Source organism: Musca domestica, unplaced genomic scaffold, assembly GCF_030504385.1.
Source record: "Musca domestica strain aabys unplaced genomic scaffold, Musca_domestica.polishedcontigs.V.1.1 43, whole genome shotgun sequence".
NCBI lineage: Eukaryota > Metazoa > Arthropoda > Insecta > Diptera > Muscidae > Musca > Musca domestica.
In genome coordinates, this window is record NW_026712332.1 from 2,519,463 (window position 1) to 2,536,704 (window position 17,242).

Genomic DNA, 17,242 nt, shown 5'->3' on the forward strand with positions numbered 1-17,242 from the left:
GACTGAAGTACCAAAACTCAGGACTGATATTGGTTATTTGGTGCTCAATTAACCCGAAATCGGTTGAAGATATATATGGAAGGCATATGCAAGTCTGAATCGATCTTGATAAAATTTGGCAGGTGTATTTCTGGGTTGTAGCTGACATCTGGTACCAAATATCATTGTTGTCGAATGTATATAATGATGGACTTAAACACCAAATCCGATGAAGCATACATGGTGAGATAAAACAACTGCAACAAAGTCAAACGCCATCATTTTTTAATTTTTCTAAATTTTTATTGAATGAATGCAAAAAATGTCGGAAATAGCATCATATTTTAGGATAAGTTTAGATTGTTCGAACTGGTAACCTTTGGCACGAATTATGGCCTTCAAACGGCCAATTGAATCGTCACACGCTGCTTGAATGATGCCCTGCGGTATTTTGGCCCATTCTGGGCGAAGCGCTTGCTTGAGGTGATCGACACTTTGGTATTTTTTTGTGCCAACATTGCTTTTCAAAATACTCCAGACACAATAGTCCAACGAATTGGTATCCGAAGATTTTGGTGGCCATTGTGCGCTGGAAATGAAGCGAGAAACCTCATTTTGTAACCATTCTTGGGTGGCGCGTGCTGAGTGCGATGGTGCTGAGTTGGAATGTACAAGGTCTGCGGACAAAATGTTTCTTACCCTAGGCCACGTTCGATTAATACGAGCGAAGAGCGACCATCGGCTGGTATGGCGGCCCACACTATCACCATGGCCGGCGCTTGAGTTCTGGTGGCCTTCGGTTGTTGCACATTTTCAGCTGACCTCTTTGGCAAGGAAACATGATCATTTGGTTTGTTTACAAACTGCTGGACAAAGAATGTTTTCTCATCGGAGAAAACCAAATTCAGCAGTTAACCACTTTCAGCCAAGCGAAGCAACTCTTTAGCTCTTTTGAGTCCATTTTTCTTTCTGTTTCGGTGTAAGTTCTTGCACTTTTTGGAATTTCAATGGCTTTACCCCGAGCTCATTTTTCAATATTTGCCGAATGGAATTTTGCGATTGTTCAGCTCATGACCCATTTTTCGGCCACTGCGACGTGGGTTTCGATAAAGTCACTTCTTTACTTTTTGAACCATTTCTGCTGATGTTGCTGTTTTCTTCTTCCTTAACGTCGGGCTACGCTACCAGTATCACGGTAAAGAGCGATGGTACGAGACACAAAAGATTTATTCACATTTAAATGCTGGAGTGCTTTAACGATAGCCACTTGTGGTTTTCCAGCCAAATATAAAAAAAATCACACCATCACGCTAAAATTCCATCACTTTTTTCTGGAAAATTCTCACCAAAATGCTTTTGTACGCTTGTAAATAATATAATGAGCTGTCATTGGAATAATTTTAACAGCTGTCGGACGAGTGGCTTAGAAATCACAGCAGTCTGAAGTTGGTTGCAGTTTTTTCATCTCACCATGTACAGAAAGTGATTCTATGTAGATAATTAAAGTAACTATGTGTCTATCTCGCTTTCTTATCTATGTTACAAACAGATGCACAAAGACATAACTCTTACCACTTTGTAGTGTAGTGTTTAAAAATGGAATGGATGAGGTTTATACTTTTTGCATATTTTCCAAAAATTTGCACATATCTAATATAAAGTATAGGCACGTTGTAATATTTATATCAGTCTTAGGTCAGATACGAATTGGTCAATTTTGACCAACTGCTTCAGAACCTCCCCCATAAAGGGCCAACAGTTTGAATAATCTTTTCTCAAGGCTGGGGGTATACGTCTGCCGGCAAAACCGACTGATACTACTTTACTTGTTGTACCTGGAGTTAGAACCAGATTAGCAGAAATTAAACAAAATATGTGTAGCCGTTACAACAAGAACAATAAACGGACGGAAAGGACTAATTCGTCTATGAATTTTACGCTTATCGGTAATATATACTTTGTTGGATCTAAAAAGAATATTTCGACGAATTACAAAACGAATGACAAACTTCGCATACCCTGCTTACTATGTATAGTGGAAGGTATAAAAAAAGCACTACCGACAAAATATTTTAACTTATCAGCCTTGAATGCAATTATGAAGAACCTGTACTAGTAAATTTGGTAGTATAGCCACGGCTCGGCGTCTGAGAATGTATAACAACTGGGTTACTTCTTCCGGTCGAAAACCTGAATTTGAATAATTGTACTTCAAGGCCTAGTATTGTTTTTTAATCGTGGTGCGTGTTGAAATCCCTATATTTAAGAATTGATAAAACTATGTATATGACTGGATAAATCGGATTTCCCAAATCCTAAAATCTCTTTTCCAAAATATAATCAAAATCTATTTGTATCAATTTAATCTAATGCAAACAATTGATGAATTTCGTTACATGTGTAACAAATTTCGCCAAATATTTGCACAGGAACATTTTATCTAAATGACGTGGTTTATTTGCACAATTCCACCAAAATGGAAAAAAGAAAAATGCAAATTGAATTGTCAGGATAACACCCTCGGCATACGAATACATAACAAGTAAAAAAACATTAAGTTCGGCCGGGCCAAACTTTTAATACCCTCCACCTTAGGGTAAAATAAACATTAGAAGAAATGTGGCAAAAACCATTAAAATGCCGATTATGGGGAGGTACCGTAATATGGGGTCTACACCAAAACGTGGACCTATAATTACAATGTTTCGCCACACGAACTGGGACCCATTATGGCCCACAAATACCAATTTTTAGACAAATCAGTGAAAAAATGTGGCAAAAACCATCAAAATACCGAATATCGGGAGGTATCTTTATATGGGGGCTATATCAAATAATGGACCCGTGCATGCAATGTTTCGCCACCGAAGCTGGAACCAATTATGACCAACAAATACCAAATTTCAGACAAATCCGTGAAAAAAATGTGGCAAAAATCATTAAATTACCGAATATCGGGAGGTCCCGTTATATGGGGGCTATACCAAATTTTGGACCCATACATGCAATGTTTTGCCACACGCTCAGGGACCTGCTATGACCTACAAATACCAATTTTAAGACAAATCCGTGAAAAAACGTGGCATAAATCATCAAAATACCGAATATCGGGAGGTACCTTTATATGGGGACTATACCAGAACGTGGACCGATATATCTGATTTTCAATACCAACCATCCTAGACACAATGCAAATAACTCTGCTAAATTTTGGAGCTCTACGTCAAATAATGTGGGCTGTATCGTGATTTCAACAGACAGACAGACAGACGGACAGACAGACAGACAGACGGACAGACAGACGGACATCGTTAAATCGACTTAGAATTTTATGCTGATTATGAATATATATTCTTTGTGGGGTCTAAGACGAATATTTAAGGATGTTACAAACGGAATGACAAAGTTAATATACCCTCCTTTCCAAGGTGGAGGGCATAACAACATACATATGTGTGTCGTTCGTGTGAGAAGTATCATCGATGTGTTTTAGGTTTTACAATTGCTTTCCTGTTCAAATTGTAGTGGCGCTCCAAAATGTTTAGGTGTGAGATAACATGGGAATGACTCTGTATGGGTTGATATGTCTGTAACAAGTAAAGGTACTTGAGCAAAAGATTTGAATACTTCTGTGTTAACTGACAGTGTCAAATCTCGCTGTGCTGTGTTACTAAAAGCACTTTGCAACATCTGGCTTGGGAATATGTGTTGCAGATTCGGAATCTTTTGTGTAGACAGCATCATATTGACAGTTGAGGAATACAAATTTAATATTTGCCGTAGAGATTTTGAGGTAAGTGATTAAATTGACATTTGTGCCACAGATTTTGATTTTATTTATAAAATGGGAATTGATACAAAAATATTTTAATTAAAAATTGAATATGTATGGAAATAAATAAAATACGCAATATAAACGATTATTGTAGTCAATATAAGAAGTACGTGAAATTTTGATTTGAATGCATAAATATGTAAACTTCTTCGATTGCAACATCTTAGAACATTATACATTAGAACATAAAAATGCTTTTTTTCTCGTGTTCACTCATCTGAAAGATGTACAAAATGACGGTGGGTTTTAAGTTACATGCATATTGAAATGGTTAGTATTTTCTGTTTGTTAGAGAAGCGACAATTTCCCTATATCTGTACGTGGTGAGGGTACAGTGAGTGAGTATATATATACATTTTTTTTGCTCAATACTCAGTTATTATTCAATTGCGATCAGAAACAGTTCAGCGGTAAAATTAGCTTAAGTATAACTGTGATTTATTTATTTAATTTATTATTTATTGTATTAATTATATGTCCTTTATATAATTTTTATAATTTTTTATATAATTATTAATTATATGTCCTTTTATACCCTACAACACTATGTGTTGGGGGTATTATAAGTTTGATTGGGCCAGAATTTATGTAACACCTCGAAATATTGGTTTCCCATATAGGAAAGTATATATGGATCTTCCTAGCTCGCCGAGATGAGTCGATCTAGCTATGTATGTCCGCCCGTCCGTCTGTCCATGTTAATTTGTAATCACGCTACAGGTCGCAATTATGGCCCGATCCTAACGAAACTTGCACGAAGGTGGGGTTAGGGTCAGAATAGAAGCCTATTTCTTTTGGAGATGATCGCCAAATGTTTAGGGGTTGAAATGGACCAAATACTGAACAAATGTCGGATTTTGCAGTAGCTATACAGGTCGCAATTATAGACCAATCGACGCGGAATTTCGCATGTATTTAGAGTTTAGGGCGGGGAAGAAGCCTACCAATTTGGGTGGTCATCGGATAATATTTAGCGGGTAAAATAGACCATATCTTTTGTGTTGAAAAAATTCAACATTTTTCATTAAACCGCGAATATTTCAAATCCCGGCGAAATCACGAAGCCATGACAAGGTTACTTCTGACCTTTACATTGATGTTAACATCCAACAACGGATATAACGGATATAAGATCTCTTATATGTTGAGAACGGCTGAACTGATTTCGACTGTTCTCATTAATTCAGAATGGCCTCTTGGCAGGAAAGATAAAACGTCTAAAAAAATCGCATAAAATATCTGTCTAAAGATGAAAATATTGATTTTGTAACATTTTCTCATATTTTTTCAATTTTGTCATATTTTTGGCATATTTTCATTTTGAATTAAACATTTGGTAATATTTCTACATCTAACAAAACTAAGTAGTTAGGATATCAGGATATCATATACAGATCGCATTTATGGCCCGATCCTTACGAAATTCTGCATGGGGATAAGATGAGGGTCAGAATAGAAGCCTACTCTTTTTGGAGATGATCGCCATATATTTAGGGGTTGAAATGGACCAAAAAACTGCAAAATTGTCAGCAGGTCGTAATTATCGCCCGATCCTCACGCACATTTGAATGGGGGTTACCGGACATTGCAAAAGCCAAGCAGTTTTGGATGGCCATCCAAAAATGTGTGAATAGTTTGCCAACTTTTGTAGACAAAATACGAAAATGTCCATTCCAGTGACTTTTTGGAGAATTCACAAATACAGGAAAGACGCACTTCTGACTATTTCGTTAACGCTGATTTCGTTAAAGAATATAGTTAAATGTCTGTATCTCATATAGATGCGTTTTAGTCAAAAACTAATAATAAATGTTAATCTTTTGCCACTTCTGAGAGATTATAGGTCTTTGGGAAATATTGGTTCCAGATCTAGGAAGACCATTTACGTGCAACATCTACCAATAAATTGGAAATGAGCAAATTAGTTTAAGTTGCTATTATTCGAAAATTAGAGAACGAAACCTGATGGTTTTCTTTTATTATTTGTCACAATATGTAGTGGAATTCTTTCGAGTATCTCGCCTATATAAACTGTATCATTTATTATAGTGTTGTAGGGTATTCAACGGTCGGCCCCGCTCGACTGTAGCCTTTGCTTACTTGTTAATACATAATAATAAATTATTATGCAAAATAATTAGAAATTTCAAATTAATAAGCTCTGAAAATGTTGGAAAAATTCAACGAAACGTCGAGCAAAAATGAGATAAAAACATATTTCCATTTAAAAATAATCTGACCAAAAAAGCCCGATAAAAACCTGTAAGTATTATATTTACTATTTCCACTTATTATTTTTTGTGAATAAGAGCTGTTTTTTTACCAAATCTTGTTTCGTGTGGAAATTGGTTATTTGTACATTGAACTGCGGTTTGCACACCTATCTAGAAAGTGTTCTTATACGGTGGGCAGGGAAGGTCTGTTTCATAATTTTTTGAAGAAGAGCTGAACTATGGCTGGACTGGAAGATTAAGCCTATTTTGCAACAACAAGTTAAGCCAAGTTGGAACATTTAATGATATTATCTCAATTTTCCAACGGAAAATAGATCCACTTCCTGGTAAAATGGAGTGTGAAAAAATATCCGCGATATTACCTTAAATTCGAGTAGTTTCTTGATATTTTTAGTATTATTACCAAAATTGACAAATAAGAAATTCGCTGCTTTTCAGAAATTCGCTTCGAAAGCTCTCTTAAAAATCATTGAATTTTACTATCAATTTGCGTGCTCCAATTTATGGCCCAATAGAAAGCATAGCAAAAGCTGGCGCGGTTTGTGAGATATCGGCATTATTGCATTGTACTTCTTCAGAGATATTGGGAATCGTAACGTAACTGTGAATGGTGAGCGTTGCTGTGAGATGATATGGTTTCAAAAAGACATGCCACACAGCACGCTTAACAATGGTCTTATTGAATGGCGAGTTCGGTAAACCTTTTATTTCACTTTCGAGACCAGTCAATATGCCACCTATATCATTCGATTTAACGCATTTGAACTATTTTTTGTGGGGCTATGTTAAAGCTCAGACAAACAAGACAACGTTGAAGCATTTATTCGTGAGATACAGGCCGAAATGTAGGAAAGGTTATAACAAAATACGACTAAGCGGATGGAGCATTTGAGGCCCAGTCATGGTAAAGATTTCCTCAAAATAATCTTCAAACATTGAATTATTATAATTATGAATTAATTACCAATGTAAATAAAGATCTCATGCATTTTTGAATTTAATGTGTTTTTATACCCTCCACCATACTATGGAGGGTATATTAATTTTGTCATTCCGTTTGTAACTCCTCGAAATACTCATGTCAGACCCAACAAAGTATATATATTCTTGATCAGCGTAAAATTCTAAGACGATTTAGCCATGTCCGTGTGTCTGTCTGTGTGCCTGTCTGTCTGTCTGTTGTAATCACGCTATCTTCCGAACAAATTGAGATAGAAGGCTAATATTTTGCACACATGTATATTTTGCCAGTAGACAGGTTAAGTTCGTAAATGGGCCATGTAGGTCCAAGTTATCATATAGCCCCCATACAACGGTACCTCACGATATTCGGCATTTTGATGATTTTAGCGACATTATTCACCGGAATTGTTTCAAATTTGGTATTTGAAGTTCGTAATGGATATTACAGCCTAAGACAGAAAATTTTCTGTGCAGGTCCAAGTCTTCGTATAGCCCCCATATAACTGTACCACCCGATATTCGGTATTTTGATTATTTTAGCGACATTATTTACCGGAACCGTTTCAAATTTGGTATTTGAAGTTCGTAATGGATACTACATCCTAAGTCAAAATTTGTACAAAATGGTGGAGGGTATTAAAAGTTCGGCCCGGCCGAACTTACAGCTTTTAAACTTGTTTTAAACTTAAGTTGTTCAGCGTATCAAATGTTCGGCACTGCCCTACTATTTTATTGGTTTATTCTATAAATGTTGAATTTTAAAGATTTAAATAAATCATGCTTAATTTTAGTCTTATTATATATTTTTATGAAGGTGTGCCTGTAAGTATAAATAGAATTAAAATGTGACTGACATTGATTCCAGTAGATGATGTTCATACGAATTTCACAAAACATTCGTTCTAGCCTTTAACGAATATAGTATTTCAAAAGAATATTTCAAATGAAAATACACAGAGAACAGTGGACAAAAAAAGACTGCGAATAATAAAAGGGACAACTGTCAACGTGCAAGACAGGAATAAATAGAAAATAATTAATGATATCAAAGCTATGCTGACAAGCCTTCAAAATGAACAGATTTAAGGTGAGGGTACATAAACAGCTTGGCATCATGGCTAGGCATATTGATGTCAAATTGTAAAGGGAAACGACGGCAGAATTCGAGTGCGGCTTTGACATCCTTTTACGATATGTCACAAAATATGCCATGCCAAGCTGTTTATGTACTCTCACCTTAACAAATCAGATGCTAGCGTTCAGGCTGCTTAGTTCGGCCTAATTAATCTAGAATTTTTATACCCTCCACCATAGTATTGTAACACATCGAAATATACATTTGAGACCCCACAAAGTATATATATTCTTGATCAGTGTGCCTCCCTTTATTCGTGTTTTTGGTGATTTAAGCGACATTATTCACCGGAAATGTTTCAAATTTGGTATTTGAAGTTCTTAATGGGTACTACAGCCTATGACAGAAAATTGTCTGTACAGGTCCAAATATAAGAAGATTTGGACCTGTACTCCATCACGGTATTCGGTATTTTTATGATTTTAGCGACATTATTTACCCGAATTGTTTTAAATTTGGTATTTGAATACGAATGTTGCCTATAATTGGTATTAAAGCTTCTTAAAGAAGTAAATGAATAATACATAAACGTTGATTGGTTGGCTGTTTAACAGAAAGTAGGACAAATTGGTCCTTCTTGTAATAGCAACATTTAATATTTAAACGGTAAGAATATATAAAGTTTACCAAACTTTGTTAGGATGAATCTCATTGCACACAACGGTACATTTTTTCCTGTGTAATTGACGTATCTATGCAGCAATTTTAAAAAAGTGTTTCCAAGGACTTTTTTCCTTTTTATGACAAAAAACCAAAAAGAGGAAAAAGAAGAAAGGAAATGCAATGCATTGTTATATTATGAATGTTTCTATATTCACTCATACCAAAACAAACCGACTTACATACAAACATTGTAATAAAAACACATTGCTTTTTCCCAGGCATAAGTTGTTACCATGTGGTGGCATATGTGTGTATGTCCATATCCCTGTAACTGTTGCCTCACGAACGTTGCACGTCTCACAGCTTTCAATCAAACTTGTAATGTATCCTTCCGTTTGCTATCTTCAAACACATATTATCATGATTGTTTGTTGCGTGAGTACATTCGTCTCATCGTTAACACCATCACCAAACACCATTAGGCAATGTGGAATGGGAGTTTTGCTTACAAATTTGCAGAACGCAGACCGAAAAGCACATAAGGGAACATTTTTTTTTTTGAAAAAGTGTTTTAACAATGGTTAAAAGAAACAACAAAAACTTTCTCTAACCAACAACACATCACAATGTCGTACTGCGACTGGCGAATTTCCATAACAACACCACAAATCCTAAGTGTAAACAATATGCAACAAATCCTACCGCATCACCATCAAATCGCCTCCTCTTCTCATTTCTTTTCTGTATCTAGCATACGAATGGAGAATATCATATTTTATATTAAAACGTAGCTGTATTTAAATTTAAAAAAATGAGATTCAAAAAGCCGAGGAATGCATTTATTTCATTTTATCTATGGACAGTTTATTTTATTTTTTATTTAATTTTATTTAATAATCGCGTAAAATGGAATGAAATATGAAAATCATAGAAATATTTGTGGGAGCTATGAATGGTTTGACAAAATTATAAGATTGTGAGATTTATTAAAAATGTCTTTCAAAGAAATTGACTTAGGATAATACATATGCTAAACATATATCAAGAAATATATTTCTTCCTAATACCTGCTTCCGTTTAGAAATGAGTTCATTATAAATTTATAGAAACGCACTTCCACCCAATAATATGCAACAAATAGTCCAGTATGTGAAAATTTCTTCATGGTCGAAGTGCACATTTTTAATTCTTCATTATAATTATAGTTATTATTAGATAATATACTTTCCTAATTTTTTATAACATTAAATAACTCATTTGTAAATTTACAGGGTGAGATAAAAAAACTGCAATAAAGACAAACGCCATAGTTTTTACTTTTTTTTAATTTTATTGAATGAAAGCAAACAAGTAAAAAACTTTATGTTCGGCCGGGCCGAACTTTGAATACCTTTGAATACAAAAAAAAAAAAATAAATAAATAAAATCCGTTAAAAAATTCTGTTAAAATCTGAAAAATACTGAATGTAGCCATATATGAAGGTCTATACGACGACGTGAACCTGCATAGGCAACTTTTGTCATAAGCTATTACAACTTTCAATACGAAACTTGAAAAAATCTGTTTATAATGTAGCTAATATCATTAAAATAACGAATATAGGGAGGTACCATGGGGGTTATAAAAAGTGGACCTGCACAAACAATTTTCTGGCATAAGCTGTAGTATTGATTACGAACTTCAAATACCAAATTTTAAATAGTTTCGGTAAATAATGTATCTAAAATCATGGGGACCTACATGACTAATTTTCTGTCTTAGGCTGTAGTATCCATTACAAATTTCAAATGCCAAATTTGAAATAATTCCGGTAAATAATGTCGTTAAAATCACCAATATACCCAATATCGGGAGGTACCGTTATATGGGGGCTATACGAAGATCTACATGGCTCATTTTCTGTCTTATGCTGTAGTATTTATTACGAACTTCAAATACCAAATTTGAAATAATTCCGGTAAATAATATCGCTAAAATCATCAAAATACCGAATAACGGGATGTACCGTTATATGAGGGCTATACGAAGACGTGGACCTACATGGCCCATTTTCAATATTATTATGTCCTGCAGACATAATACACATTTGAGCAAATTTTTATCAACTAACTTCATTTCGTTCGGAAGCTAGAGTGATTTCCACAGACTGACAGAAGGATAGACGGTCAGTCGGACGGACACTGCTAATCGACACAGAATTTTATGGTGATCAAGAATATATGTACTTTGTGCGGTATTTGGCTCATTCCAGGCGAACCGCTTGTTTGAGGTGATCGACACTTTGGTATTTTTTAGTACCAACCTTGCTTTCCAAAATACTCCAGACACATTGTCCAACGGATTGATATCAGGAGATTTTGGTGGCCATTGTGCGCTGGAAATGAAGCGAGGATCCTCATTTTGTAACCATACTTGGGTGGTGCTGAGTCCTGTTGAAATGTTCAAGGTCTGTGACCAAAATGTTTGCGTGCCCAAGGCTTTAATGCACCCTCCAGAATATTTTGGGGATAATATTCGGCATTTATTCGATTAATACGAGCGGAGAGCGACCATCGGCTGTAATGGCGGCCCACACTATCACCATGGCCGGCGCTTGAGTTCTGGTGGCCAATCGAAGGTGCACATCTTCAGCTGATCTCTTTAGCAAGTAAATACGATCATTTTGTATGTTTACAAACTGCTGGACAACGAATGTTTTCTCATCGGGGAAAACCAATTTCGACAGTTCACCACTTTCGGCCAAGCGAAGCAACTCTTTAGCTCTTTGAGTCTATTTTCTTTCTGTTTCTATAAATAAATCACACCATCACTCTTGAATTCCATCACGAATAACTTTTTTTCTGGAAAATTCTCACCAAAATGCTATTGTACTCTTGTTAACAATTTAATGAGCTGTCACTGGAATAATTTTAATAGCTGTCGGACGAGTGGCTTGGAAATGACAGCAGTCTGAATTTGGTTGCAGTTTTTTCATTTTACCCTGTATAAATTAAAAATTTGGATTGGTTTCGAAACTATTTCCAAGTGTGACGTTTATTTTTTGGGAACACAGCTTTATTTCTGAAATAAGATTCAAAATTTGGGGTAAACGGGGTTTCTTTTATGTGATATTTTCATAATACAAATTGCTAAAAGCGGTTTCCTTCAGATTGAAAAACGTCACCTTCAATATATATTTATTCTTATAGCATAACAACGACACAGGCAGAAAACCCTTTCAGACCATTACGAGTGGGAAGAGCCCAGGACCCATCAGACAAATTAAACTTTTCGCGGAACTATGTCGCGAATTCGTTTAACAGTGGCCAAAAATAGAAGGAGTTGGCAAAAGTGGATAATTTTTGTTACAAGTAAATATAATTGGCTTATAGTGTCGAGGACCAACTACAGGAAAGATAGGTCCACGTTTTCGTATAGCCCTCTTACAATGATATTCGATGTTTTTCAATTAAAGACACATTTTCTAATGGACTTTTTAGATACCAACCACTATAGCAAACTATTGTCTACATAGGACCACGATTTCTTAAAGTCCCCATATAACGGTGCCTCACTATATTCGGTGTTGTTATGATTTTAACCATATTTTCTAACGTGTTTGTTTAATATATATGTATTTTCTAGAATGGAATCCACGTGTGCTAACATAATATAGGCTGTATAGGTCCACCCCACATATATATGTTCTCACCGATATCGGAAATTTTTATGATTTTTGCCACATTTTTCAATATAATTGTAACAACACCGCCCTCCGTTCTCTTTATAATATTTGAAGTTTTTTTATGTATAGTGAAATAAATGACTGACTGAGAATCAACGCCCAGGCGAAACGGCTGAAGCTAGAATCTTTACATTTTTCATAAGGGTCAGTCTTGGTACGTAGGCGTGTGAAAAGGCTGGGTTTTTGAAATGTACTATAAGTTGAATAATTTGTATTGGACATATGGAATGAGCTAGAATTCTGAAATTTGAAATGAAAGTGACCGATGAAGTGCAGAATAAGTGTCTTTATGATACCCTACATCCCTTTAATAGAGCTTGATATAACAAATAAAACTTTAACAAATCGAATGAACAACAAAGTTGACATACAGGTTTCTATGATCAATTTTGTGGTAAGTGCCAAATTCCATCCTATTTGTGCTAATATTACACGTTTGGTGCACAATAAGAGGAAAATCGGACGAAGATATATATATGGGAGCTAGATCCAGATCTGAACCGATCTCTTTAAAATTTGAGAAAGGTACTTCTGTGCTGTATTTGATATATTTCCCCAAATATCGTTGTTACAGAGTGCATATTACAGTTGCGGAGGACAAAAATATCAAATCGGATGAACAATATATATGGGAGTTGTAGCTATATCTGAATCGATTTCGATCAAATTTAGCATTTTCATATCCAGGCTTAATTCGGTCGTATATACAAATTTTAATACGGGTTCGTCCTTGGGTCAAGCAAACGACCTGTACAAAATTTCATATGGATTCGGCAAAATAAATGCGACTGTACTTTGTTTATAAAAACACATGAACAGAAATGTCTGTCTGTCTGTTACAAGCAAAGTACAAAAGCACAAATACATAATACCCTGACCGGTCGATCACGAACTATTGGAACGAATCTGCAATTTTCGTTGACAAGGTTGCGGACACTTGCTAGTTTATTCCAACGGACACCACTCCTATATGGGTACTAAACCTTAATTTGGAGTGTGTTAAGTTTTATATTATACCAAATTTTATTTATTTACCTTAAATATTGCGACATCTTAATTTCAACAACGCAACAAAATAATAAAGTATATCTGCTTGCAGCATATCATAGTTTGCAACATGTTGACAAGGTACCTACTGTCATCATTGGCTGGTTTAAAGTTGTGTCTAGAGATGTTTCACAGCACTCGGAACTTCTATGTCACACATTCTCGGCGACGTTGATGTGCCAATGAGTGTGATATGTTTTGATTGACGGGAATGAATGGAAACAGTTTTTGCGACTAAAATAATCAACGAAATGTTGACGTTCCTTCATTACATATTGTGTGCACAACATGAGTTATATACAACCATTGTACGAAGAAAACATGAATACGTGAAATGACACTAACAGAAAACATGCCAATATAGTACTATTTTTTCATCTACACATTTTAAATAAGCCTCTTTCTGATTGCGAGAAGTATTGTATTATTTAATCAAAACTGAAAAATTCACCTTGAATTTTAAGAATATGTTGTCACGCGGATCACTGAAAAGTTAGCTACTGAAACACAATTTTGAGGTTATGCTCGCTTTCTGTCTGAATTACTTTTTAAGACAAGTCTCAACGAATAAACTCGCATGGGATGTCTGCGTGTTCACCCATACAATAAAAATGTCATTCTTAATGTCATGCAAATTATTTCTCCATATTCAATGTAATAGTGAATTTTATAATTTGGAAGAACATCAATGTCACTCTGTTCCAGGAGACGATGCTGCAGACTCAAAAATGAGATATTCCGAGTAAAATGTTTTGAAATCATCTAAAAATTTACCATTTTCCTTTAGGCTCAGATCCCCTCCCCATTATAGCCACCGCCAATAGACCACCTGACTTCTCGTTAGGAACCGGCTATTTGAATACCGGAAATAAGACCACATTTTTCAGCAAGAGCTGGCGGGAATAATAAAATAAGTGTGTTTAACCTCGCCGTGCGGTCCCAAATGGAAGTAAATAGGTAGTTGGTGAAAAACTGTTGAGGTGCTCTCAAATTCTGAAAAGAAGGATGGTTGGTGTAAAGATGAAAGATCTGAAGAAGAAGAAAAGGCGAAGAGAGGAGTATTACGTCTTATACAAAATTTCCGGACGCGATAGCACCAATAGCCCCATGCTCTCTGCAATATGACGTAGGGAGAAGGTTCCAATGTCGCAGGGAATCTAATAAGGAAAAATTGAATTGGGATTTTGCAGCCGTCTCAATTCGTAATGGGCCCAATCCAACAGCAGAGAGCAGATTACCAGCACAGCATATTGCACAAGCTCAAGGCCCATTAAATAGGTCGTCCGATTAGCCCAGCTGATTTCACCCATTCTGTCAAAATAAATTTGTTTATATTTGGAATTCGCGAAAAAAAATGACAAGCTATCATTATACAATAGGCCTGTGTGGTTATTTTCCTGAAGTAATTGTCTAGTAGATTCTTTCTGAGAGTTTTATTCTCTTTTATTCTCAGCTGATTTATGAAAAACGAAGGAATATAAAGAAATGAAGTACACACAAATTTAAAAATAAGCCGTAAGACTATACAATTAGGCTTTTGATTACTAAAATAAATATGTTTTAATTGTGCATCGGAAGGAGAAGAATAGCAAATGATTGCAAGAAGAAATTTGTCCAGGAAGAATTTGCAAACACTCAGTGAAAGAATTCCTCTCTCGAGTAACTCTCTTTTGCAGAAATTTTGTGTTAAAAGTAACAGTAGTTAACAATTTTAGGGTAACCAGACACACCTAATTCTATTCTGGCTGCTTGACTGCAAATGCGATTTTTTCTCCATTCCAAAATACGAAGACGCATGATCAAAAAGATCACAAATTGCCAAAATATGTTCATTGAAACGTCTTGCCTTCTGTTTAATTTTAATACTATGCTTGTGTGCTTTGTTTCGTATGCTTTACTTTGTTTTTTTTTTCTCGTAGATGTTTACAAATTTGCGGTATTTTGGCCCATTCCCGGTGAAGCGCTTGCTTGAGGTGATCGACACTTTGCTTTCCAAAATACTGCAGACACAGTCCAACGGGTATCCGGAGATTTTGGTGGTCTTTGCGCGTTTGAAATGAAGCGAGGAACCTCATTTTGTAACCATTACTGGGTGGCGTGTACTGAGTCCTGTTGGAATGCCAAAATGTTTGCGTGCCAAGACTTTATACACCCTCCAGAATATTTTCGCGATAATATTCGGCATGTATTCTGATGCCCCGGTTGATTAAAACACGCGAAAAGCGACCACACCATCACCATGGCCGGCGCTTGAGTTAAGTTAACACGATCATTTTGTTTGTTTACAAACTGTTGGACAACGAGTGTTTTCTCATCATAGAAAACCAAATTCCGCAGTTCACCACTTTCGGCCAAGCGAAACAACTCTTTAGCTCTTTTGAGTCTATTTTCTTTCTGTTGCGGTGTAAGTTCTTGCACTTTTTGGAACTTCAATGGCTTTACCCCGAGCTGATATTTCAATATTTGCCAATGGAATATTGCGATATGTTCAGCTCATGAGCCGTTTTTCGGGCACTGCGAGTCGGATTTCGATCAAGTCGCTTCTTTACTTTTCGAACCATTTCTGCTGATGTTACTGTTTTCTTCCATCCACTTCCTTGACGTCGGGCTACACTACCAGTATCACGGTAACGAGCTATGGTATGAGACACAAAAGATTTATTCACATTTAAATGCTGCAGTGCTCTAAAGGATATAAATATAAAATGTAAAGAAATTACACTATCACGCTTGAATTTCATCACGAATAGCTTTTTTTCTGGAAAATTCTGGTCAAAATGCTTTTTTACGCTTGTAAACAATGTAATGAGCTGTCTCTTGAATAATTTTAACAGCTGTCGGACGAGTGGGTTAGAAATGACAGCAGTCTGAATTTGGTTGCAGTTTCTTCATCTCACCCTGTATATAAGATTATTGAAAATCGCCTTATTTCCATATAAATATTGGGATTTGGGAAAAATTGGAAATTACTTTTTCATTTTATTCAAGTTTTGAGAGTGGGGGCTGTTACTCCCCCACAAAGTGTGGATCGATAATTTTCATATTCGTGCTTGACTTACGTTTTATACAAATTTGAACTCCGTTTGCTTTAAACTTGTTGACGCATTTGATCGACTTCAAATGAAGCCACTTTTGTCCAAAGGGAAATGCTGTCTAAGTCTGAGGGTATAAAAACTACCTAAATATCGACACAACCAAATTTGGTCCTTTTTATATCCATATTTTAGTTTGCATGTGGATTCATTGGATGTCCAAAAGGTACTTTTCTGTACTCCTCTGGGGAGGTAAGAAAAGATCGAACATGTCAACAATAAAAAGTGTAACCATTTTTCCGACGGCACAACATCATCCCTCGCACTTGATGCACGTTGTTGATTGTCCTTTGTGTGCGGAGTATTGTCGATTTCTAGCACATGTTTGTTATTGTTTTGTCTTTGCCTTGGTCGTTTTTTTTGTTTTGTCTGTTATTCGCTTTGATTGTTATTGGTGGTCGGAATGGTGATGCACTAAGCTTTTGCCACATAGAAATGTTGCGCGCCAAAATACTCATCGGCGAGGTCTTCATGTTGCCAACGAAACACCACTGCAAAGGATCTTTATTGTTGTGGGGGTGGTTTCTGGTAGTTTTGTTTGGTCTTATTTCCATGCTTTTGGTTTCTTTTGTTGGTAGTGCCTGTGGCTGCTGCATCCGCACACTCCCACCAACGTTTTGGGGTGTTGG